Here is a 24,085-nt window from a genome sequence, read left to right as displayed (position 1 = left end):
TATCGTCGGTAGAAGGTTCGATGGCTCGTTTGATCACCGACAATGATGCTGTTTCCTGGGAAACTTTCCTCCCTGGTCAACTTTTCATGTTTGGCGGCTTCGCTCTGCATGCCAATTCAATTGGTTACCTTGAATAGATCGAAAGCTACGCTCCTGGTCACCAGATCAGGTTCGGAAGCCTGAATTATATCGCTAATATCTGAGGAGACTTGATCTTTGAAGGGTTCTCGGCCTCGACCGCCGCTCCTCATCTACATGAAGGAAGACCATCAGATCCACCACTAGGCTCCGTTCAAGGATCAACTATCATTCTTGCCCTGACCTTAGATCCAGATTGGACCACCCTGTCCGAAGACGGGAGTATGAACCCCGCCGGACCCTCTCCCACTACGGAGCTCCCTGCCGGAGACCCAGGGGTGACCATATTATTGGCAGGCCTAGAATGAGATGAGACTCTCCCTGTCATCAGGAAGCCAGACTCACCTCTGGATGTTAACTCCAAACTCTTGAGGCCTACATCCATTGAGCATGGTCAAGCGGCGATTCCAGACCCAGCTCTGCAGGCCCTCAGTCACCCTTCCAGCTATCGCTCCTAAACGAGGCTCTGGACTTAATGCAATCTCTCGCTATCACAGAAGTGTCACTTCCAAACTACGCCCAACTTGAACAAGGGGCTGAGCGCGGGGAATTTTGCATCCCACCCACCACCCACTTAATAGCCACTATCGAGGACTTGACTGACATGCTAGACTACACCTCTGAAGACATCAACGACACGAACAACGATGCCGGAGCCGAACCAGGCCAAAACCCGCCTATCACTGGGTGTTGGATGACCACTTCTACTTAGGACGTGTACATGGTGGATACCCCCCAAAAGAAGGACGACGATAGCGATTAAGACCCGACTGTCAAGGCACCACCAAAACACCAACGTCAGCACCGCCGCTCAAGATCGCGTCGCGAAAAGGAAAGCAATACTGGCATGGAGACAATGATACTCCGGATAATGCCGAAGACTCCGACCACCCCGTCGAGCCTGCTGGTGTGCAGGATGAGTGGGAGGACGGACAAGTCTATCCAGACGAACCTGCCGAGGATGAGGATTCGGAAGATAGTAACTATCTACCGGCCTCCGAGGAGGATGTCAGCCTCGGCAATGAAGATTTCATCATGCCAGAGGAACCCCTCGAGCAAGAGTGCTTCAAGCGACAGCTCATCGCCACCGCGAGGAGCCTAAAAAAGAAACAGCAACAACTTCAAGCCGAACATGATACGCTCAATGATAGATGGACCAAGGTCCTGGCTGCCGTACTGCTTCGAGTGCCCAACAAAGAGCTACCCAAAGTGCAGGATACTACCATAATTTAACGATGAGGCCCTTGAGCCAATACCGTCAAGATATAATCATGTTGATGAACCAGACCGACCACCACGTGGACGGGACAAAGCGACTATTTATGCCTAACACCAGCCCACGCCACCTCGCCGTCGAGGCAGAGAGGTAGCGGCTCCTGGCGATACCTATGACTTATGACATGACCTGGACAATAGAGCTGGTCAGACCAGATCAATCTACGGATCAAGGGGATGTGCTCCAACACGAGACAACGACCATCAAGCTTGGCGTGATAAACACAACCAAACTCGGGCCGAAACTGAACACAAATGTCGTCCGAACTCCGTCGTGACATCGCCCAATATAGAGGCGTTGCACACCCCTTGTGCTTTACTGATGAGGTAATGCAGCACCAGTTTCTGGAAGGGTTTAAACCCGTAAACATTCAAGCATACGATGGAACGACAGATCCCGCTGTATGGATTGAAGATTTCCTTCTCCATATCCACATGGATCGCGGTGATGATCTCCACGCCATTAAATACCTCCCCCTAAAGCTAAAAGGACCCGCACGACACTGGTTGAATAGCCTCCCAGAGAACTCTATTGGCAGCTGGGAAGACTTGGAGGATGCTATTCGAGACAACTTCCAAGGTACTTATGTCCGGCCACCGGACGCTGATGACCTTAGTCACATAGTCCAGCAATCCGGAGAGTCAGCCCGCAAACTCTGGACTTGCTTCTTAATTAAAAAGAACCAAATCGTCAACTGTTCGGATGCTGAAGCCTTAGCAGCCTTTAAACACAGCGTCCGTGATGAATGGCTCGCCCGACACCTCGGTCAGGAAAAGCCGAAGACTATGGCAGCTCTTACTATCCTTATGACCCGCTTCTGCGCAGGCGATGATAGCTGCTTGGCTCGTAGAAGCAACCATACCAATGACCCTGGCACCTCTGAAGCCATGGATGGCAATGGAAGGCCACGACGTAACAAAAACAAGCGTCAGAACAACAATGAAGAAACTGAAGATACGACGGTCAATGCCGGATTCAGTGGCTCCAAACCCGGTCAGCGGAAGAAGCCATTCAAAGGAAAAAGAGACGGTCCATCTAATTTGGATAAGATACCAGACAGGCCTTGCCAGATTCATGGCACCCCTGACAAGCCTTCCAACCACTCCAACAAAAACCGTTGGGTTTTCAAACAGGCCGGTAAGATAAATACCAAACACAAGGGGAAAGGGCCTCAAAGCGAGGACGATGATGAATCCCATCCACCGAACACAAGGGGACAGAAGAAATTCCCCCCTGAGGTGAAAACAGTGGACATGATATATGTCACACATATTCCCAAGAGGGAGCGCAAGCGCGCACTAAGGGACGTCTACGCCATAGAGCCTGTCGCCCCAAAATTCAACCGATGGTCGGCTTGTCCGATCACCTTCGATCGCTGGGGCCACCCAACTAGTATCTGTCATGGACGGTGGCAGCAGTCTTAACCTGATTTATCAAGACACTGTCCGTAAGATGGGTATTAACCCATCAAGAATCGAGCCCAGTAACACTAACGTTAAAGGAGTGATTGCCGGCGTAGAGGCCCGCTGCACGGGCTCCTTAACATTGGAAGTAGTCTTTGGTTCGCAGGATAACTTCCGAAGTGAAGACTTGATCTTTGACATTGTCCTTTTTCGCAATGGTTATCATGCGCTGCTTGGACGAACTACTTTCATCCGTTTCAATGCAGTCCCGCACTATGCTTTCTTAAAGCTCAAAATTCCCGGACCGTGTGGCGTTATCATAGTCAATGGAAATATGGAGCGGTCCCTCCGTACTGAGGAGCACACTGCGGCCCTTGAAACCGAAATACAGAGAGGCCTCATCAAGCCGAACAATTCATCGGTCATTAAAACCCCTGACACCACCAAGCGAGTCCGGTCCACCCTGCAGAACGACAACTCAGTGGATCCTGAGCTCCAATAGCAGTTTCGCCTCCGCCGATCACCCCATAAAACCGTGGCATATGTACCGTGCGTACATTATTACGCACTTAAAATACCTTGGGCAGCGACGGAGGCGCACTGCGGAAAAGGTCTATAGTGTGGCTTGACTCTATTCGGACCTTAACCTTTTTCCCTTCTTTCTTTTTTCTTCCTCTCTCATACTACAGGTTCATTAAAAACCTACCTACCCTACGGTCACGCAAGGGCCCTTTTTGAGGCCCCCCTTTTCGTATAGACGACCATCGACTTCTCCTCTCAAAGGATTTTTCACCAAGGAGAAACGGCGCAAACGTACGACAGGGAACCACTGGGATCTTCAAGACTACCTTTTCTTTTAGTCCATGTGTAAAACTTTCCCTTGTGTAAACTCTCGGCATGTAAAATAGCCTTGATATTAATGGCATTATCTGTAATAGCACGTCTTGACGTCTTATACAAGATATAAAGGAAGCAGTTGATCACCACTTTTGTTCGGTACTGATTTCTTTTTCTTTCATCTGCATTCCCTCCTTACTTCAGATTGCCACTCGTGCTTTAGTCCGGTCTGTAAACATCAGGGGCTATATGTGGCTCCGCACGTCCTCAAGTCCGAACACCTATCGGGTGCTCTTCGGCGTCTTGAATATTGCAGTATATGCATCGGCTCCGAATCATGTGTTTGGTCTATAGTTGGGTTTCCTGGCTCCTGTGCTTACCACCTTATGTTCCGCTTGTTCGGCTAAGGTTGTAAAGGGAGAACTACTGCGATCGTATTTCTGGTTTGTCCGGTCAAATACCACAATAGAGAAAACCGAAAACTGACTATCATGATAAGGCAGAGCTGGTCAGCGATTCGGTGACTCAGTCCTATACTACAAATCACTCATGATTTATTCCGTGTTATACGAGGGGCTGGTCTTTGTCCAGCCGCATGAAAAATGCATCGTAGTTCGGATTGCCGTACACATACAAGGGGCTACTATTTAGCCCCACTGTCAAACTCCTATGGCCAAGTGAAAGTGATAAAGCTGCATAGTCTGATTGCCTAGTTCACCCCGCGTACACCTCCTTCACGAACCAAGAAGTTGGATAAAGTGTGGTAAGGCGCTCGGCCGAACACCCCTGTAGTATCTATGTGGGGGCTGAAGCCGATGACTGGCAAAATTTCAAAATTAAAACGGCCGCACAGGAGGGAAATAACTTAAGATAAATAGCGCAAATATATTACAAACCTAGGTTCACAAAAACACAATTTTTACAACCCAGATGCATCTACTCAAAAATGACGTCCTTTGAGCATTGGCCCTCTACTATTCGGGCACCCGCCAAGACGTCTTCAAGATATCTCTCTAGCTTGGGGTGGTCCTTGCCTTCGGGCGGGCCTGTGGTCGCAACATCGGTGGCCTTCATCTTCTCCCAATTCATCTTGACACGGGCGAAGGCCATGCAAGCACCCTCTATGCATGCCAGGCGCTTCACAACTTCAACATAAGGCACCGCATCGACGAGTCACTTCACAAACCCGAAGTAGCTATTGGGAATTGATTCGGCTGGCCAAATCCGAATCGCTAGATCCTTCTTGGCCAAGCCGGCCATCCTATGCAGCTCCATCAACTGCTTCATTTGGTCGTTCAGCGGCGTCGGACGCTCTGGTGCAAGAAATTGCGACCAGAATAGCTTCTCGGTCGAGTTCCCCTCCTGGGCTCGGAAGAACTATGCGGCATCAGCGGCACTCCTCCGCTGACCTCCAAAAATACTCTACAAAGGACCTTACCGGCCGCTATTTTCTTCTCCCGACGGACCTCCTCGCGAGCACTTTGGGACTCGACCCATGCCGCCTTAGCATCTTGGAGAGCTTTGGCTAGTTCGGACGATTGGGCGGAAGCCTTCTCCTCCAAACCCTCACATTTGAGGATGGCGTCCTTCAGCTCTTGTTCGACCTCGACCACCCAAGCTTCGTGTTGTCGGCGGGTGACCTGTTCAGTCTTCAGCTCTGCAACCGCTTTATCATAGGCTGCCTTGTTAGCCTTCGCCTCTTGTTGGGCTTTAGCAAGGGCACCTTTGAGGGTCTCGACCTTGGCTGCCACAACTATGCTCATAATCAAAGCATTACATGAGTTAGTCTCTAAATATAGCTATTACTTATTAGATACAACTACACTTTTAACACTATACGCATACCTTGCGTTTTATCAAACCGCTTGTTCACGCGGTTGATCTCTTCATCGGCCAACTAAAGCTTCCAACTGAGTTCAGACACTTCTGCGGCCTGGGCGGTCGCCGCCAGCAGGGAAGCCTGTTACAACAAGAACAATATGTCAACTCTATCGAATACTATATGAATCCTCCGTCCGGCTTTTCAAACCAGTCAGAGGCTCAGGGGCTACTGTCCGTATACAAGTATATTCCTTTATATGAAACAAAAAATGTTTTAGGACATTACGTCACATACCTCAAAGCCTGTCGGTAGGCTATGGAAGGCTTCATCTAATTTGCTCTTAACAGACTGAACCTTCTATACTACCACACCCATCAGGGTGCGGTGCTCCTCCACGATGGAAGCACGTTGCAGTGCTTCCGTTAGAATGTTTGTCACCTCTGGATTAGTGGAGGTTGCTGGTGGAGCTGATGCTCCTCCCCCTCTGTTGAAGGGGGTTGCTCACCTAATCTCGGAGCCGCATTGGTCTATGAAACTATGTCTGGTTGGGGCCTGGATTATTGGGGATCCCCATGTTCGGTTTCCATAGGGGTAGGTTGCCCTATGTCTTCGGTGACCGAGGTGTTACCCTCGGGCGCCTTCTCGACAGCCTCGCACGCCCCTCTATAGCCTGGATAGGTCCTTCGGGACAACACCTCGGTATCATCCATGGCAACAGGTGAGGAGGCATGTGGCGGCGTCTCACTCTCTGCCATCTCGGGTGGCAGAGAGCTCCCCTCTGATAATGGAGTGTTCGGAAGCTCGCATGGAGGGCTGAAAGGCACATAATGAAATAACTTATATAATAGAAAGGGAGGACTAAAATTAAGCAATGAGTACCCGAGCACTTACGATGCAGCCAGGGGCTTCGCCCTAGGTAGCTTCTTGTGGATTTGTTCGGACTTTGAGTCCGAACTGTCTTGGAGGACGATTTCCCCCTCTTGGATGCCTTCCCCTCCGGGTCTTCGGAGGCCGTCCTTTTCTTCTTCCTCCCCTTTCAGGGGGAGTCGCTTTCCGCTTCCTACTCTTCTTCTTCCTCGTGAGAGGAGAGGGCTTTGGTTTCTCCGTACATGGCGTCCGAAGGACCTTTTTGGTGAGGGACGCCCTTGGCCTCTTTGCCCCTTTTCTTGGCCTTCTTCTCCAGCGCATGATACGATGCCGGAACCAGCATCTCCATCAGCTGGGGAGTGGCCAGATTCTTCGGCAGTGGCGTCGGGCAATCGATCTGCTCCGCTTTCTTCATCCAGCCCTGTGTGAAGAGGGGGAAAATATATTTTTTATCACATCTGAAGTGTTAATCAAATAAGTCTTCGGAAGGTTCATGCTTGCGGCCAGGTTCTCGATGTCGAGCCCGATGTCCTTGGTCTCCATGGGCCAATTCTTCTGGGCCTTGAAAAGATGCTTCCATATATCTTTGTGCGTGGTGCCAAAGAAGCGCTTCAATGTCCGGGGCATATTCGGATTGAACTCCCACATAGGGAAGGCCCGGAGTTGACAGGGGAGAACGCGGCGAGAGAGCATCACCTGGATCACGTTTCTGAGTCTGATGTTTTTACCGACACATTGGAAATGCGCTCTTGCAGCGTCATCACCTTCAGCTAGGACCCCCAATCAAGGCCCTTGGCGGTCCACGAGGTGAGTCTCAATGGGGGTCCAGATCTGAAGTCAGGTGCGGCCGCCCACTTGGCATCGCAGGGTTCGGTGATGTAGAACCACTCCTGCTGCCACACGTTGACTATCTACACGAAAGCCCCTTTGGGCCAGACGGCGTTGGGAAACTTGCTCACCATAGCGCCACCGCAATTCGTGTGCTACCCATCGACTACCTTTGGCTTCACGTTAAAGACTTTAAGCCACATGCTGAAGTGTGGAGGGATGCGGAGTAGAGCCTCACACACGACGATGAATGCCGAGATGTGAAGGAAGGAATTTGGGGCTAGATCATGGAAATCTAGCATGTAGTAGAACATGAGGCCCCGGACAAAAGGATGAAGGGGAAACCCTAGACCTCGGAGGAAATGGGGGATGAATATGACCCTTTCGTCGGGCTCCGGAGTAGGGATGATTTGATCCTTGGCAGGGAGCCTATGCGCGATGTCCACGGACAGATATCCCGATCCCGGAGCTCCTTGATGTCCTTCTCGGTGATGGAGGAGGCCTCCCACTTGCCCTTTGAACCAGATCCTGACATGGCTAGGGAGGCTAGTGGTAGTAGGAAAGATTGAAGTTTGGGCGCTAGAGCTTGAAGATGGGAAGGCAGGAGAATAAAGAAGGCGTGGGGAAAAAGAGGAATCTTTACCCTCCTATATAGGCAGAGAATATCAAGCGGCCCCTCAAGCCTTAAAATTCGCCTGTTCCCAAGGGGTCGTGCGAATGGCACGGTTGGATTACCCAAAACCGTATTGATGAGAATCCCGTAATGGCGGGGCACGATCTCTATTTTGACAAGACATGCCAATGGAGGTTGTGCCTCGAAAGACGAAGCGGGAGGAGTGAAAATTGTTCGAAATGTTAAGAGGCTAGACGTGACATTTCGCCAAAAAAGTTGTCAGTGGCAATACACTGTTTTGTTTAATATATTGCCTTCGTGGCTAAGGGTTGTAACAATTATACAGAGCCGGATCCAAATCTTTTGTTCGGAAGATTGCTTTGAAGTATTCAAGAGGAAGAATCCACCTTGCAATGCCGAAGACAATTCGCGTGCCGAACATATCGTCATTGAAGACTGGTTCAGGGGCTACCGAGGGAGTCCTGGATTGGGGGGTCCTCGGTGTCCGGGCTATTCAATATGGGCTGGACTGATGGGCAGTGAAGATACAAAGCGGAAGACCTTCCCCGTATTCGGGTAGGACTCCCCTATGCGTGGATGGCAAGATTGGTGTCCGGATATGTAATTTCCTTCCTCTACAAACCGACTCTGTATAACCCTAGGCCCCTTCGGTGGGTATATAAACTGGAGGGTTTAGTCCATAGGGACAATGAGAATTGACATAGGCTAGACATCTAGGGTTTGTCCATTACGATCTCGAGGTAGATAAACTCTTGTACCCCCTATACTCATCAAATACAATCAAGCAGGGCGTAGGGTTTTACCTCCATTAAGAGGGCCCAAACCTGGGTAAACATTGTTCCCACTTGTCCCTTGTTACCTTCGATCCTCAGACGCATAGTTTTGGATCCCCTACCCAAGATCGTTCAGTTTTGACACCGACAGAGGCTGATGTCGACGAAATCGAAGTCGGTGAGCTCAGTGCGGTAGTTGTCACGCGTGCCGAAGGTGATGGGGAGGCAGATCTGCCCCAAAGGAACGAAGGAGCCATCGACCACCCCTAAGAAGAGCTTGGTGGGGAGGAGCCCATCGTAAGGCACATGAAGCTGGTCGAAAGCTTCCACCGAGAGGACGTTGAGGCCAGCACCACCGTCGATGAGGGTCTTGGTAACTGCAATGTTGCTGATGGTGGGCGTGCAGAGCATGGGGAGCGCACCTGCGCCAGCAGTGGTATTGGGGTGATCCCTTGAGTCGAAGGTGATGTCGGCCTCAGGCACCGCCCGGCCTGGAGGAGCCCCCTGCCACGGCTGGGCGGCCCCCACCTGCCAGAAGAGCTGCTTGACATGAAGACTTGAGGCTGGTGCCGGTACCGCGAAGTGCGTGATGAATAGATCGCGCAGCTCCTCCCAAGAGGCCGTCGAAGATTTTGGGAGGTTGAGCAGCCAGCAGTGCGGCACCCCCGCGAGAGCCATAGGGATCCAGTTCGCCGTGGCTTCGTTGCTGCCGCTCGCTGCCCAGACTGCCTCCGCGTACACCTGGAGGAACTCCGTGGGGTCTGCCGTGCCATCGTACGGCGGTGGCAACTCCAGCCTGAACTTCAGCGGCCACTGCACATGTCACAAGGCGGGGGAGAAAGCTCAAAGGCCCGCAATGCCTCCACACGCGCCCAACGGACCGGCGTGCGGGGCGGCGCCTGCCATGGGAACCAAGCGGCGAGGGTGGAATGCGGCGGAGTAAACGGTGGAAGAGAGGCTTCGACACGCCCCTACCCAGCGCGCCAAATGTTGGATTCAGGGCTCCGCAGACCCAAGGAAGGTTTGAACTCTGGGGCATGTGCGAACAACTCAACCTCCCAGCCAACTGATCCGTCACCCCTACGGCCTAGCTCAATGAACAAGGAAGAAGATGGACATGCCAGTTTACCCAGGTTTGGGCCACCTGGCGGTGTAAGACCATACTCCTACTTTGGGGTGGACTAGCCTCATGAGGGGCCGAGGATGAACTAGTACAAGGGAAGAACAACCTCGCGAGGTTGTTCTAGTGAGTGAATGAGCTGAGGGGATTAGATCATCTTAGAGAGAGGGAGAGTCCCCTTGCTACGGTGGTGGCTAGCCTATACTCATAGTGTCCTTGGTCCTCTCCCTCCAAAACATAGGTGGGAAGGGATCCCTCGGTGGCCAATTTGAAAGGGGAAAAGTAGTACAACTTATCCTGATGAAAGGTGGTCTTCGCCTGCAAAGCTTCTGGTCATGACGTTGCAGTGGGCTCGGCGATGACATCCATCCTGCCATCCTGGCGGTCTTGGTCTCGTTGCACGGGAATGGAAACCTTTGCGTGATTCCTCGGGACCCCACGCCTGCGCTTGCCTCCTTAGCACCAAAGAGGAAACTAGCTCCTCTGCGCCAGCTGGCACCTGCCTGGCCTTGGTCATCATGGCTTGCGTCACCCCAACCTCAGGAGGTTGGGCACCCGCATAGAAATCTCCACTCCTCAGGAGCAGCCAGGGAGGCAGCTCCCTCAGGAGGTCTTGATGTCACCCGCCTCATGAGGCTTGGCCCCTCGTGAGGGTCTTGTCTTGCTGATGTTGTACATGGGCCGTACTAGGCCGCCGATGGAGCCATGCCGTGGGCTGCAGGCAGGCAGATCTGGTACCCTCATTCCTAGAACACCAACATGAACCATGACCAAGCGAGAAATGCAAACACATCATAACTTGGTAACACTAACAATTAAGACCAAAGTGTCACAATCTTTACACACCCCCGCAGGGCCCCTCATGATTTTTGCTCAAGAATAAACAAAAGGAAAGGCCTCCTAAGGGTCGCGACTCAGGCATCATCGCCCACAACGCTGGGCTAGCACCGCTCCTCCCCTAGGCCCGGGCGCAACAACGCGGCGACTCATAGCTATCATTGTCGCTCGAGCTTGGTCCAGAGGAAGCGCAGCCGCTGCTGGAGGAGTCGCAGACAAGGCCAAGGGCAAGTTCGTCGCTGGAAGCCTCGCTTCCTCACTGGCCCGTAACGGGATCGCCGTCTCGGTCACCTCCCCTGGGGCAGCACTCTAGATGTTGGCCATCCTCTCCGAAGACCTTGAAGAAGAGCGTCAATGGCCCATCATACTTGAAGTGAATGGCGTGCCTCCCCTCCGAGTTGCAGGTGCGGGCGATTGCGCCCCATCCCCGGGTCATGAAGACATCACCGCAGTCGACGACCTCAACCTTCGCCTCTGAAGCTTGCCTGCAGCAGCCGTCATGCTGCAGCCACAACTCGACGGGCCCCTTTGGCGGTATCTCCCCCACCAGGGACCGCGGGAGCCAGATTCACATGTGCGGCGGCATTTCCGTCTACACGACGAACTCGCATTCCGTGTCACGCGCATGGGCTTGCGAGCAAGGTGGTCTCCTGGCCACCGCTTGTTCTCCCCCCGCGACTTTTGTGGCTGCTCCCATGGGCGGGGCTATGCGCACTCACGCCCGCGCTGATAGGGAAACCCGGCGGGGCGCGCTCATGCCAAGGCCGCACTGCCATGGGCGCCACAGTGGCCTTGCGGGGGCAACCATGCCTTTTGTTCGACGGGAGCAGCTCCAGTTCCACCCGAGGGGCCTTTCATTTCTCAGCGGCTGAAAACTGCCTCACCGGGGCCATGGATGCTTTGGCAAGATGGCGGGACGAAGAAGAAGAAGGGGCAAGCATAGAGGAAATGAAGATGGGTCGGGGGCTCCGCCCCTGGCCCCCATTTATAGCCGGAGGAAGGCTAACCACCGGCCTCTCACGTTTCAAGCAATGATTGCCCCTCCGCATGCACCGGGCAGTTGTCAAGTCCGGGTAGTTGCCGAGGCGCATGGGGAAGCGGAGACGCCTACGTCCCATCAAGCGACATGCGCCAGCCTAGCCCGCAAGTGATTGGGGCCTACGGCGCTACGCCCTTGACCTTTGGCTTTGCCTCGAAGCCAAGTTCGGGAGCGCCTTGGGCCCGGGGGTTACTGTCGGCGTTCTGGGAACCAGGTTACCCAGACTTGCCTGCCTGCAGCCCACGTCGTGGCTTCCTCGATGGCCTAGTACGGCCCATCTACAAGACCGCCGAGACAAGACCCTCGTGAGGGGCTGAGCCTCATGAGGCGGACGACACCAAGACCTCCTGAGGGAGCAGCCTCTCAAGGCGGCCTCCTGAGGAGCAGAGATTTCAATGCAGGTACCCAGCCTCATGAGGCTACCATGACGTAAACCATGACGACCCAGGCAGGCGGGCGCTAGCGGGCGCAGAGGAGACAGTTTCCTCTTTGGTGCTAAGGAGGCAAAGACATATGTGAGTTCCCGAGGACTCATGCAAAGGTTTCCATTCTGGTGCAACGAGACCAAGACTGCTAGGACTGCAGGACGGATGTCATGACTAAGCCCACCGCTGTCTCACGACGAGAAGCTTTGCAGGCAAAGACCACCTTTCTAATTTGCATGATTTGAATGAAACTAACCCAGACTGACATTGTTTTCAGCAGAACTACCATGGTGTTGTTTTTTGTGCAGAAATAAAAGTTCTCGGAATGGAAGGAAACTTTGTGAGGATTTTTTATATAATAAAAGAGAATTTCTGGAGCCAAGAACCACTAGAGGGGGCACTTGGGTGGGCACAACCCACCAGGGCGCCCCCCCTCCAAGTACGCCCATGTGGATTGTCCCCACCTGGTGGCCCCATAGACCCTGAAACCGATGCTATAAAAAAATTATTTTCCATAAAAAATCAGGGAGAAAGAATTATCGCATTCCACGAGACGGAGGCCAGATCTGGAGTCCGTTTGGGGCTCTGGAGAGGGGGATCTTCGATCTTCGTCATCAGCAACCCTTCTCCATTGCCAATACCATGATGCTCCCCACCGGGAGTGAGTAAACCCTTCGTAGGCTCGCTGGCCGATGAGGAGTTGGATGAGATTCATCATGTAATCTAGTTAGTTTTGTTAGGGCTTGATCCCTAGTATCCACTATGTTCTGAGATTGATGTTGCTATGACTTTGCCATGCTTAATGCTTGTCACTTTGGGCCCGGGTGCCATGATTTCAAATCTGAACCATTTATGTTATCACTATTATATCCATGTTCTAGATCCGATCTTGCAAGTTATAGTCACCTACTACATGTTATGATCCAGCAACCTCGGAGTGACAATAGTCAGGACCACTCCCGATGATGACCGTAGTTTGAGGAGTTCATGTATTCACCGTGTGTTAATGCTTTATTTAGGCTCTCTATTAAAAGGAGGCCTCAATATCCCTTAGTTTCCAATAGGACCCCGCTGCCACGGGAGGGTAGGACAAAAGATGTCATGGAAGTTCTTTCCATAAGCACGTATGACTATTTACGGAATACATGCCTACATTATATTTATGAACTGGAGCTAGTGTCGTATTGCCCTAGGGTATGACTGTCACATGAGGAATATCATCCAACAAATCATCGATCCAATGCCTACGAATTTCTCTTATTTTGTTCTTGCTAAGTTATCACTGCTATCGTTACTGTTGCACTTGCTACAAAATTACTGCTATCACTATTACCATTACTATTACTACTGCTACTATTATCAAAACTACCATACTACTTTGCTACTGATCACCTTGCTGCAGATAATTAATCTCCACACGTGGTTGAATTGACAACTTAGCTGCTAATACTTGCAAATATTCTTTGGCTCCCCTTGTGTCGAATCTATAAATTTGGGTTGAATACTCTACCCTCGAAAATTGTTGCGATCCCCTATACTTGTGGGTTATCAGCCACTATGGGATCCCTTCCCGCCTATGTTTTGGGGGAAGAGGACCGAGGCCATTATAAGTATAGGTTAGCCACCACCATGGATGGGGATCCTTTCGACCCTCACAGCAGACCTCGCGAGGTTGTTCATCCCTTGTACTAGTTCATCCTCAACCCCTCATGAGGCCAATCCACCACAAAGCTGGAGTAGGGTTTTACACCGCAAGGTGGCCCGAACCTGGGTAAAACTGCCGTGTCCATATTCTTCCTTGTTCATCTAGCTAGGCCATGGAGCGACGGGCTGGCAGGCTGGATAGGTCGAGTTCGTCGCACACGCCCTAGAGTTTGAAGCTTTCTTGGGTCTACGGAGCCCCGAATCCGATATTTGGTGCAGCAGGTAGGGGGCGTTTCGAAGCCTTTCCACCACCGTTCGTTCCGCGCTGTCCCATCGCTCTGATGGCCAACGCTCGCTGCATTCGTGCCGAGCGCCGGGCCACTCGTGTCGCCCAGATTGCACCCATGGGCAACAGCGCTCCTCGCCGCTCCGCCTCCCCGGTAGCTAACGCCGCCACTGACCCTGCTGCTCGCGAACAGTAGGACTCATCGCTGCCACCGTCCGTGTGGCACGACGGCCGTACCACAACTCCATCACCCACTCCAGCCATGGCATCGTCTTCTCATGCTCGTCGCAGGCCTGCGAATGCGCAGGCGGCGCTACTCATGGCGTGTGAGCTTCTGTGCTACCGTCCGGCCAACGACCTCTACGGCGACTGGCTCGGCCGAATCGCCAAGCTCGTCAACACCGCCGGCGAGGCCCCTGCGCCATCCCGTTCGCCCCGTCCCCCGCCGTCCCTGGCGGGCAATGTGGCTCATAGAGCGCCCCCTCCTCCTCCTTTGCAAGACATGGACCCTGAGCCCAGGCACGAGGCACCCCAGCGCGACCCGCCGCGTAGGGCGCCGGTGCGCGATGAAGCAAGCTGCTAGGTGGTGCAACGGCCCCAAAGAGAAGCGCCTGCGCTTCTAGCGCCGCTGCGTCAAGACCGCGTGCCGCCAGAGGCGGTGGCGCATGGGCGTCAAGATCAAGCCCCCCCATGCGACCTGCCCCGGAGAGTGCGGCAGGCTACCGTGCATTCGCCCTGGAGCTGCACCGCATCGTTTGGCCTGACAAGTTCAGGCTGGATCTGCCTCCACACTATGATGGCACTCCTGACCCCACGAGGTTCCTCCATCTCTACGAGCTAAGAATCGAGGCACCAAACGGCGATGACAAGGTCATGGCGAACTGCTTCCCCATGGCCCTCAAGGATGGCGCACGTTCTTAGCACCTGAACCTCCCGGTGGGGTCAATATCCTCCTGGGATGAGTTGCGCGAGCGTTTCGTCGCTAACTTCCAAGGCACTCTAAAAGCACAAGTGCTCCCTAGGTGATTTTGATAATTAATGACAACATATCTCTTGTTGGACTAATACTTTTACCTAGTATGTTTCAGACAAGTTCAACAAATTAAGTGGCATGGACTAAAGGATGTGGAACCCCTTCAAGATGCTAAGGACAAAGGATTAGCTCAAGCTTCAAGATCAAGACTCTACATTTTCTATTTTAGTGATCCAAGATCACATTGAGTCTATAGGAAAAGCCAATACTATCAAGAGGGGATGAGGTGTTGCATAATGGCTTGCTTGCTCAAAGTGCTTAGTGATATGCTCCAAAACCCTCAACTACCTTCCCACATCCACATATGACCTAAACCAAAAGTCAAACTCGGCCCCACCGATTCTTTCTATCCGGCGCCACCGAGTTCAGATGTCATAGCCACTGCCACAAACCCTATGTGACACCCGGATAATTAAACTACAGTAACCCACCCTAATGTACCATGTCATCACGTTTTATTAAGCCAATTTGCCACTTGATGAAATCGGAGTCAAATTCAAATTTCAAATAACAAGTCAAATTTTTATTTCTTAAAACTGTCAATTAAAATGTTTGTTGGGTTGAAAATATTCACTAAGTGGTTACCATGTAGGAACTATCATTTAATGGATTTTTAGATTTCCCCTGGAAACAATTAAAGTGAACAAGCATCACTTATTATGCCCATTAAAATATGAACTTAGTTTCAAACATTTCTAAATAACCCAAACTTTTTGGACAACACCTAAAATATCAGGAGGTAATTATGTGAGGAGTTTCAACTTTAACTAAAATCATTTAGTACCTAAACTAAATACAAAACAGTAGATAAATAAGGAAAACAATAAACAAAAGGAGGTGAGAAACATAATACCTAATCTACTGGGCACGTGGCCCATTAGGCAAAATGACCCAGCCCAGCCTAGCCTCTCCTTCCTCCTGTTCACGGGAGGGCGTGGCGCTCATCCACCGGCGCCATAGCCGGCGATGTGCACGCGTCGGCGATCCCTCGGTCGCGTGGATGGATAAGGCCACCGAAACCCCCCTGGAGAACCCTAGCCTCGCCACTTTTCCTCCCGCTCGCTGCCTCCTTCCTCGCGCACTACCGAGCCATCGGCGCCATGGTTCTCATCATCCGCATGCTCTCTGTCGGCCCCGTAGGCTGGGACCTTTCCAGCAGCGCCTTCGCTGTCCGCAGCGTCGACTACGCCGCCGGATCGAGGCCGGGAGGCCACATCATCGACCGGATCGACGCCATCTTCTTCCTCGGTCGTCGCCGCTGCCCTTCATCGATCCATCGCCTCTGCAGCTCCTAAGCCACCAACGGGCCTCCGTGTGCCTCCGCGGTGAGCTCCCGGTCGAAACCCCTCTCCTGTAGGCTTGGTTCGTTGTTTCCTGCTGCTACTACCATCGCCACTGTAGCTCGTTGTCGCCGTTGCACTTGCTACCGCCGCGCTCGTCACCGGCCGTCGACACGGCTGAAGCTCCGGCCACGCCCGCTAGGGCCGCTGCTTGTCCGTGCTGCGCTATCGCACCCGCGCTCGCCGTCCGCGCCCTTCCCTGCGCCTGCTCGCCTCCCGCCCGCCGTACGCTGCTAGGCCGAACCCCGGCGCCGCTCCTCTCGACGCCGGCACCACTGCAGGCCGCCTCCACACCTGCCATGCAGCCCCGCTCTCGTTGCCCCCCCTCCCTCGCTTTGCCCGCCGGCGCGCGCGCTCGGCCGCGCGTGCCCGCGCTTGCGGCCACCCCTGCCACTGCGATTCGCTGCTCTGCTGCCGCTGCTACAGTAACTGAATGTTACTGTAGCGCTGGCTAGCTTTTGTTACTTCTACTCTATTAACCCTCTGGATGGCAACAAAACTGTGGTCAAACAAAGTTTAACTTAGCTGGAATTAATTTGTCTAGGTAGTACACTTGACAAGCTCCAAGTTACCCCATTGGACCAAATTCAAATAAGGCATGAATTAAATACTATGAAAATCACAAAATGCTATCTTTTATTGACAGAACACACTTTCAACCTCTAGCACCGTGTGTTGCGTGCTGTGTGTGTGCCGTGCGTGTGGCCGGTTGGGCTGTGGCCGGCCCTTGTTAGTACTAGCTTTAGCTAGTAGTATTAATTAGTGCTAAGTTAATTAGTCTAATAGTAGATGACATGTAGGTCCCAATTAAATAAGTTAGGTTTATTTATTTATTTTAGGTAAATAGTCCATGGCATGTGGGTCACAACTCTCTTTTTGACTAGTCAAATTGACTTGGTCAACTTGAATTAAAAGTAATTTAGAAAATCTAGTATATTATTAAAACTTTAAAAAATTATACAAAATAATCCGTAACTCGGATGAAAATACTTTGTACACAAGAGTTGCTCAGAACGACGGGACGAATCCGGATACGCAGTCCGTTCGTCCGCCACACACCCCTAACCTATCGAACCCGCAACTTTCCCCCTCCGGCTCCTCTGCCCGAAAACACGAAACACCGGGAATACTTTCCCGGGGGTTTTCCCCCCTTCACCGGTATCACCTACTACCGCGTTAGGGCACACCGAACACCGCGTATTGCCTTGATATATTTTGTGGTGCTTTGTTTGCTCTGTATTCATTATTTCTTCCCCCTCTTCTCTCCGGTAGACTACGAGACCGACGCTGCTGCTGACCAGTTCGACTACGGAGTTGACGACCCCTCTCTCTTGCCAGAGCAACCAGGCAAGCCCCCCCTTTGATCACCAGATATCGCCTACTCTTCTCTATACTGCTTGCATTAGAGTAGTGTAGCATGTTACTGCTTTCCGTTAATCCTATTCTGATGCATAGCCTGTCATTGCTGCTACAGTCATTGATACCTTACCCGCAATCCTAAATGCTTAGTATAGGATGCTAGTTTATCATCATTGGCCCTACATTCTTGTCAGTCTGCCTTGCTATACTATCGGGCCGTGATCACTTGGGAGGTGATCACGGGTATATACTATACATTCATACATACTATACAGATGGTGACTAAAGTCGGGTCAGCTCATTGAGTACCCGCAAGTGATTCTGACGAGGGGGCTGAAAGGACAGGTGGCTCCATCCCGGTAGAGGTGGGCCTGGGTTCCCGACGGCCCTCGACTGTTACTTTGTGGCGGAGCGACAGGGCAGGTTGAGACCACCTAGGAGACAGGTGGGCCTGGCCTTGTTCGGCATTCGCGGATACTTAACACGCTTAACGAGATCTTGGTATTTGATCTGAGTCTGGCTACTGGCCTATACGCACTAACCATCTACGCGGGAGTAGTTATGGGTATCCCGGCGTCGTGGTATCAGCCGAAGCACTTCAGACGTCAGCGACGGAGCGGCGCGCGCCGGATTGGAACGTAAGCCTGCTCTTGTATTAAGGGGGCTAGTTCTGCTTCCGGCCGCCCTCGCAACGTGCAGGTGTGCTATGGGCGATGGGCCCAGACCCCTGTGCGCTTAGGTTTAGACCGGCGTGCTGGCCTCTCTGTTTTGCCTAGGTGGGGCTGCGACGTGTTGATCTTCCGAGGCCGGGCATAACCCAGGAAAGTGTGTCCGGCCAAATGGGATCAAGCGTGTTGGGTAAGTTGGTGCACCCCTGCAGGGAAGTTAATCTATTCGAATAGCCGTGATCTTCGGTAACATGACGACTTGGAGTTGTACCTTGACCTTATGACAACTAGAACCGGATACTTAATAAAACACACCCTTCCAAGTGCCAGATACAACCAGTGGTCGCTCTCTCTCAGGGATGCGAGGAGAGGATCGCCGGGTAGGATTATGCTATGCGATGCTACTGGAGATGCTACTTGGAGTTGCTACTTGGAGATGCTACTTGGAGGACTTCAATCTACTCTCTTCTACATGCTGCAAGACGGAGGCTGCCAGAAGCGTAGTCTTCGACAGGATTAGCTATCCCCCTCTTATTCTGGCATTCTGCAGTTCAGTCCACTGATATGGCCTCCTTACACATATACCCATGCATATGTAGTGTAGATCCTTGCTTGCGAGTACTTTGGATGAGTACTCACGGTTGCTTTCTCCCCCCTTTCCCCCCTTTCCTTTCTTTCTGGTTGTCGCAACCAGATGCTGGAGCCCAGGAGCCAGACGCCACCGTCGATGACGACTACTACACTGGAGGTGCCTACTACTACGTGCAGCCCGCTGACGACGACCGGGAGTAGTTAGGAGGATCCCAGGCAGGAGGCCTGCGCCTCTTTCGATCTGTATCCCAGTTTGTGCTAGCCTTCTTAAGGCAAACTTGTTTAACTTATGTCTGTACTCAGATATTGTTGCTTCCGCTGACTTGTCTATGATCGAGCACTTGTATTCGAGCCCTCGAGGCCCCTGGCTTGTATTATGATGCTTGTATGACTTATTTATGTTTTAGAGTTGTGTTGTGATATCTTCCCGTGAGTCCCTGATCTTGATCGTACACATTTGCGTGCATGATTAGTGTACGATTGAATTGGGGGCGTCACAAGTTGGTATCAGAGCCAACTGCCTGTAGGAACCCCCCCTTCCACACTCCTTGGCCGAAGTCGAGTCTAGACATTGCAAAAACTTTTACTAACATGTCTGTGTGCCTTACGGGCCCACGTCGCCATTTGGATGGTATTAGGATCTTTTACTCCTCGACCTTTATTCTGGGACTCTGATCTCTCCTCTATTCGGGTTAAATGAATTTTGCTAAATCTAACATTAGGATCTCGTTATCACTTTCACCCGGAGAGCCCCTTATTACTGATGATCGTCGGCTGCACCAGAAGACCCTGAAGATACTCTCCGCTGTTAACTCGAGAACTTGTGTTCATCACGTTTGCAATTCCCCTTCCACCGTAAACCCTTATGGATAACTACTTGCAGTTGTTATTCTTACCTTCATCCCCAGTTGGTCTTGTTATTACAAGATACCCCGAAAAACTCGTCGTTGTTTCGATAATCCTTTGAGCTTACTGCCTTGCTGTTCTTTGTCACCTGAATACCCCTATGGTTGATTCTCGCACTTATCGAGTATCCGCTCATCCCCCAGTTGTTCATGTGTTACAAAAAAGTCTTCGAAATACCATTCGATATTCCGAAAATCCTTAGCAACCTATTGCTCTGGAATTTCTTGTTTGCTTTCATTATGATTAATCCCATAAGTATAGTAATCATATTGGCATCCTTTGTCACCATCATTTTTGAGTCCGTTGATTCAATACGTTGTGAATGTTCGCAATCATCAGTCGAGTCCTAGGATTATCTTTCCGGCTCAGACGTCATTTTGAACATGAGCTGGTTCTCGACCAAACTATCTGTCGTCGATTGTGCCTCTGGTATATTCAATTGATCCATCCTTGGTCAGAACGTCTGCTTCTGATCCTTTGTTTTGGAAATCATAATTCCTTTGCATTTAAGCTTTGAATTATTCAGATGATTCCATAACCTGTTGCATTTGCATTCCTTCCTCTTCTGGTTGAGTATCGATACTCACATCAGATCCTTTGTGGACCATCAAGTCCTTTGTTGGATTGTTATCCGACAGTGTCCTTCACATTTGATCACTTTGTGAGTTCTTTCCCTGATACATAATGCCTTTGTTCAGTTGTATCCTCTGCTTGGCCAACCATGCTCTGCTTTCGGGCTTGTGTTATTTACTCTTGAAACTTGTGGTATATGTTTCTAAGAAGCCCCTATGGGTTGAACATATGCTTTCTCTAAACCGTGTGAACCCGAAAGTTTTCACGAATCATACTCTTCTGGTGCTTCACCAGATAAAATTTCAACACTGCAACTTCATCGAACGTGAGAGGTGAATGGAAGGTTATACATTGAAGAAGTGGGAGTCGACCTTGAACTTTGTGTTCATGCCCATGGACACGATGTAGATCCTATCATGGAAGCTTCTTGTAATAATAACTATTTCCTTGTTATAATATCATTTGGAATCTATGAATTGATCCTTTGCAATCATGGATCCGACCATATTTTCTACTTGATTCCATTTCTCGGACAAGTTAAACCACTTGTCCTCTACAGATCAATGCACCCATCCAACCTCTATTTTGATCTACCTTCGAGTACTAACCCCCTAGTATCTCGAGGATATCAACCGATTGCACTACATCTTATGCATTTCTGATGAAGTAGTGCCTTACTCCGTCATAGTCACTCCACGGGTTCTAGGTTGTCGTCAACCGAGAACACCGATTAGTGAATCGAATCGCCCCTGTGATTCAGTACTCCTAGTACATTGTGGATGAGAAGTTTAATACTCCAACACGTCATTCCTAGCCTGATCGGCTATATCATTTTGTGCTAAATTTTAACTATGCTACCTGGTCCTTTCTTCCTGGAGCACAATTTTCGACAGTGAGCTAAGCTTACGTTGATTTTCCTCGTCATATCATTTCACCTTGAACAACAAGCTTGATTTCAAGTTTGTGTCGTACCCATGGTTCCAATAACCTTTTGCTTCATAATTCCTTTAACTTGATGTCATCGCTGATGGATTACATCTTCGTGGAGCCTCTCGACAAAATTTGTCGTGATCATCATCAACATCTTGACTCCTTCCTGGATATCAATTGAATTCATGATGAGAAATACCATCCTTGCCCTCGATTATTTGAATTTTCATCGACCACTTTAATGCCTCCCCTCCAACACAAACTTGTTCGTGTTTTGTGTTGTACCTTGAGATCCTTGCTACCCAACTTATGTTATGTTCTACCTTGGAGTATTGCTATCTTCTATGTCAAGAATGTCATGGGAAATTCACCACCCTTAAGAATTCTTGATACAAGTGATACTTATTAACATCACCATTCTTTTCTTGGTCCTCGTGTTGTTTCTAACCGGAATACCGACAAATGGTCTGTGATGTGTAAATTCTAAACTTCTAGCAACCCTATTGCTTTGAAGTTATTGGTCTATAGTTTCATTCTACGTCTATGGCTTATTGAATCATCATTCGAACATTTATCGTGCAACCCATCCCATATTTCGGGTGCACCTGTGAACCAAGGTTTAATTGTGGATGTTTTTCTCGAACATACATCATTATATCATTTGATGTGACAATTGATATCTCCTTGTTCACATAATTGTGGAAATCCATCTTTTGAAAATCTCGGTGAATTGTCGCTGAGTTCATCAGCTACCTCCTCTTCCTCTCCTTGAATTACTGAGGAACTCTTGTTTCGGGACTCGCTTCCATTGTACATTTCCCGAGAATCTTGCCATGACATCTCGTCGATTTGTTTTGCGCCTTTTCTTCTCGGGCATCCTGAGTCTGAGGTATCCTAACACCAATCAGATCTGAACCTCGGTGGGATATGATGGTTGGAGCATATTTTCAAGAGTTATAACATTGGTCCTTGTATGACCCGGTAAGGTGATGGCATGCCTAGCACACTTGACCGGAGGACCTATTGTTATAGTATCCTCTTTAGCAATGTTACCCATTCTTTCATGAGGAAATTGTAAAACTTATTCTACAAGATGTTCCTGATGGATCCTTTGTGTATCCAAAGTCCGACCTTTGCTTGAAGACCATGTCAATGCTATCTCGAATGCATGTCTGTGCTACTCCGATCATCAATAAGAGCATTTGAAGCACAATGCTAAATTATCTTTATCAGTTATCCAAACACCGTTGTATGGGTAACATCTTGATTAATCCTTGCCTCTTTTTTTTTGAATGGTGAGGTACTTGCTCTCCTACCACGTATGCCATGTTCTGCTTGTACATGGGAAGGATATACTCCTACTAATTGTGTGTAATCACAATTTTTCTTTAATCTGATAATCATATTTTCCTTTCCATTGTTTGATTTAACCTTTCTTGTGATCTATATGACCTAAGCAGTAATATTCTCCTGCTTATGTAAACACCTCGTGGTACCGCTCTGTCAGTAAGACCATGTTACTATTGTTGATGACATTCCGGTAGCCACCGATGGACGAGAACCTTGCCTATTGGCCCGCCTCGTTCAACGAGCAGGAAAATGGTTCTCTTCATCCCTCGCCCTTGGTATCGATGTTGTTGCCGACATAACTGATAGGCTACCCTCTGACACGCCTTACTATCGTGACCGTGCAAGATGTCGGCCTCCTTCCTACTTTCAACCACATGGTGGGCCCATAACCCACAGTTCCACATGATCAAAACCTGACTCTCCTATACACCCCGTTGTCAAAGTTATTCCTCGCGTTTGACTTTGTATGTAATTCACGGGCCACCAGCTTGTTGATCTATTCAGGTACCAGATGCAATGCTTAATCACATTGCTCTAAACCCCTTCAACAGTTCGTTTCAGACATTGAACGATTGCCTGCCCGCTCGAAACTTTCCATGATACCTCCTTACCTTACTCTCGATATTTTCTTAAGATTCAATTTGAGAGTTACTTTCTGCCACCTTCCCCGATGATATCGACGGATAGTCAACCTTGTAGAGGTTCGTTCTCCCAGAATACCCCCTTATTCTTTCGTAAGTATGATGGAACCCCCCGAAGAAAGGATACCGACTTTATCTTGATGACTTGAAGCAGAGAAATGAAGACATCAATGTATTGGACCGGCCTCTTCGAGAAGAGCAAGCCAGCATGAGAAGACCCGCTAGATTCATTACCAAACCTTCCCCCCTTTCACTACCTCTTAAATCTCGGGACGAGATTTCTTGTAGCGGAGGAGAATTGTGACACCCGGATAATTAAACTACAGTAACCCACCCTAATGTACCATGTCATCACGTTTTATTAAGCCAATTTGCCACTTGATGAAATCGGAGTCAAATTCAAATTTCAAATAACAAGTCAAATTTTTATTTCTTAAAACTGTCAATTAAAATGTTTGTTGGGTTGAAAATATTCACTAAGTGGTTACCATGTAGGAACTATCATTTAATGGATTTTTAGATTTCCCCTGGAAACAATTAAAGTGAACAAGCATCACTTATTATGCCCATTAAAATATGAACTTAGTTTCAAACATTTCTAAATAACCCAAACTTTTTGGACAACACCTAAAATATCAGGAGGTAATTATGTGAGGAGTTTCAACTTTAACTAAAATCATTTAGTACCTAAACTAAATACAAAACAGTAGATAAATAAGGAAAACAATAAACAAAAGGAGGTGAGAAACATAATACCTAATCTAC

This window comes from Triticum dicoccoides, chromosome 2A, assembly GCF_002162155.2.
Source record: "Triticum dicoccoides isolate Atlit2015 ecotype Zavitan chromosome 2A, WEW_v2.0, whole genome shotgun sequence".
NCBI lineage: Eukaryota > Viridiplantae > Streptophyta > Magnoliopsida > Poales > Poaceae > Triticum > Triticum dicoccoides.
The sequence above is the reverse complement of the archived record's forward strand: the minus strand, read 5'-3'. Positions refer to the sequence as shown.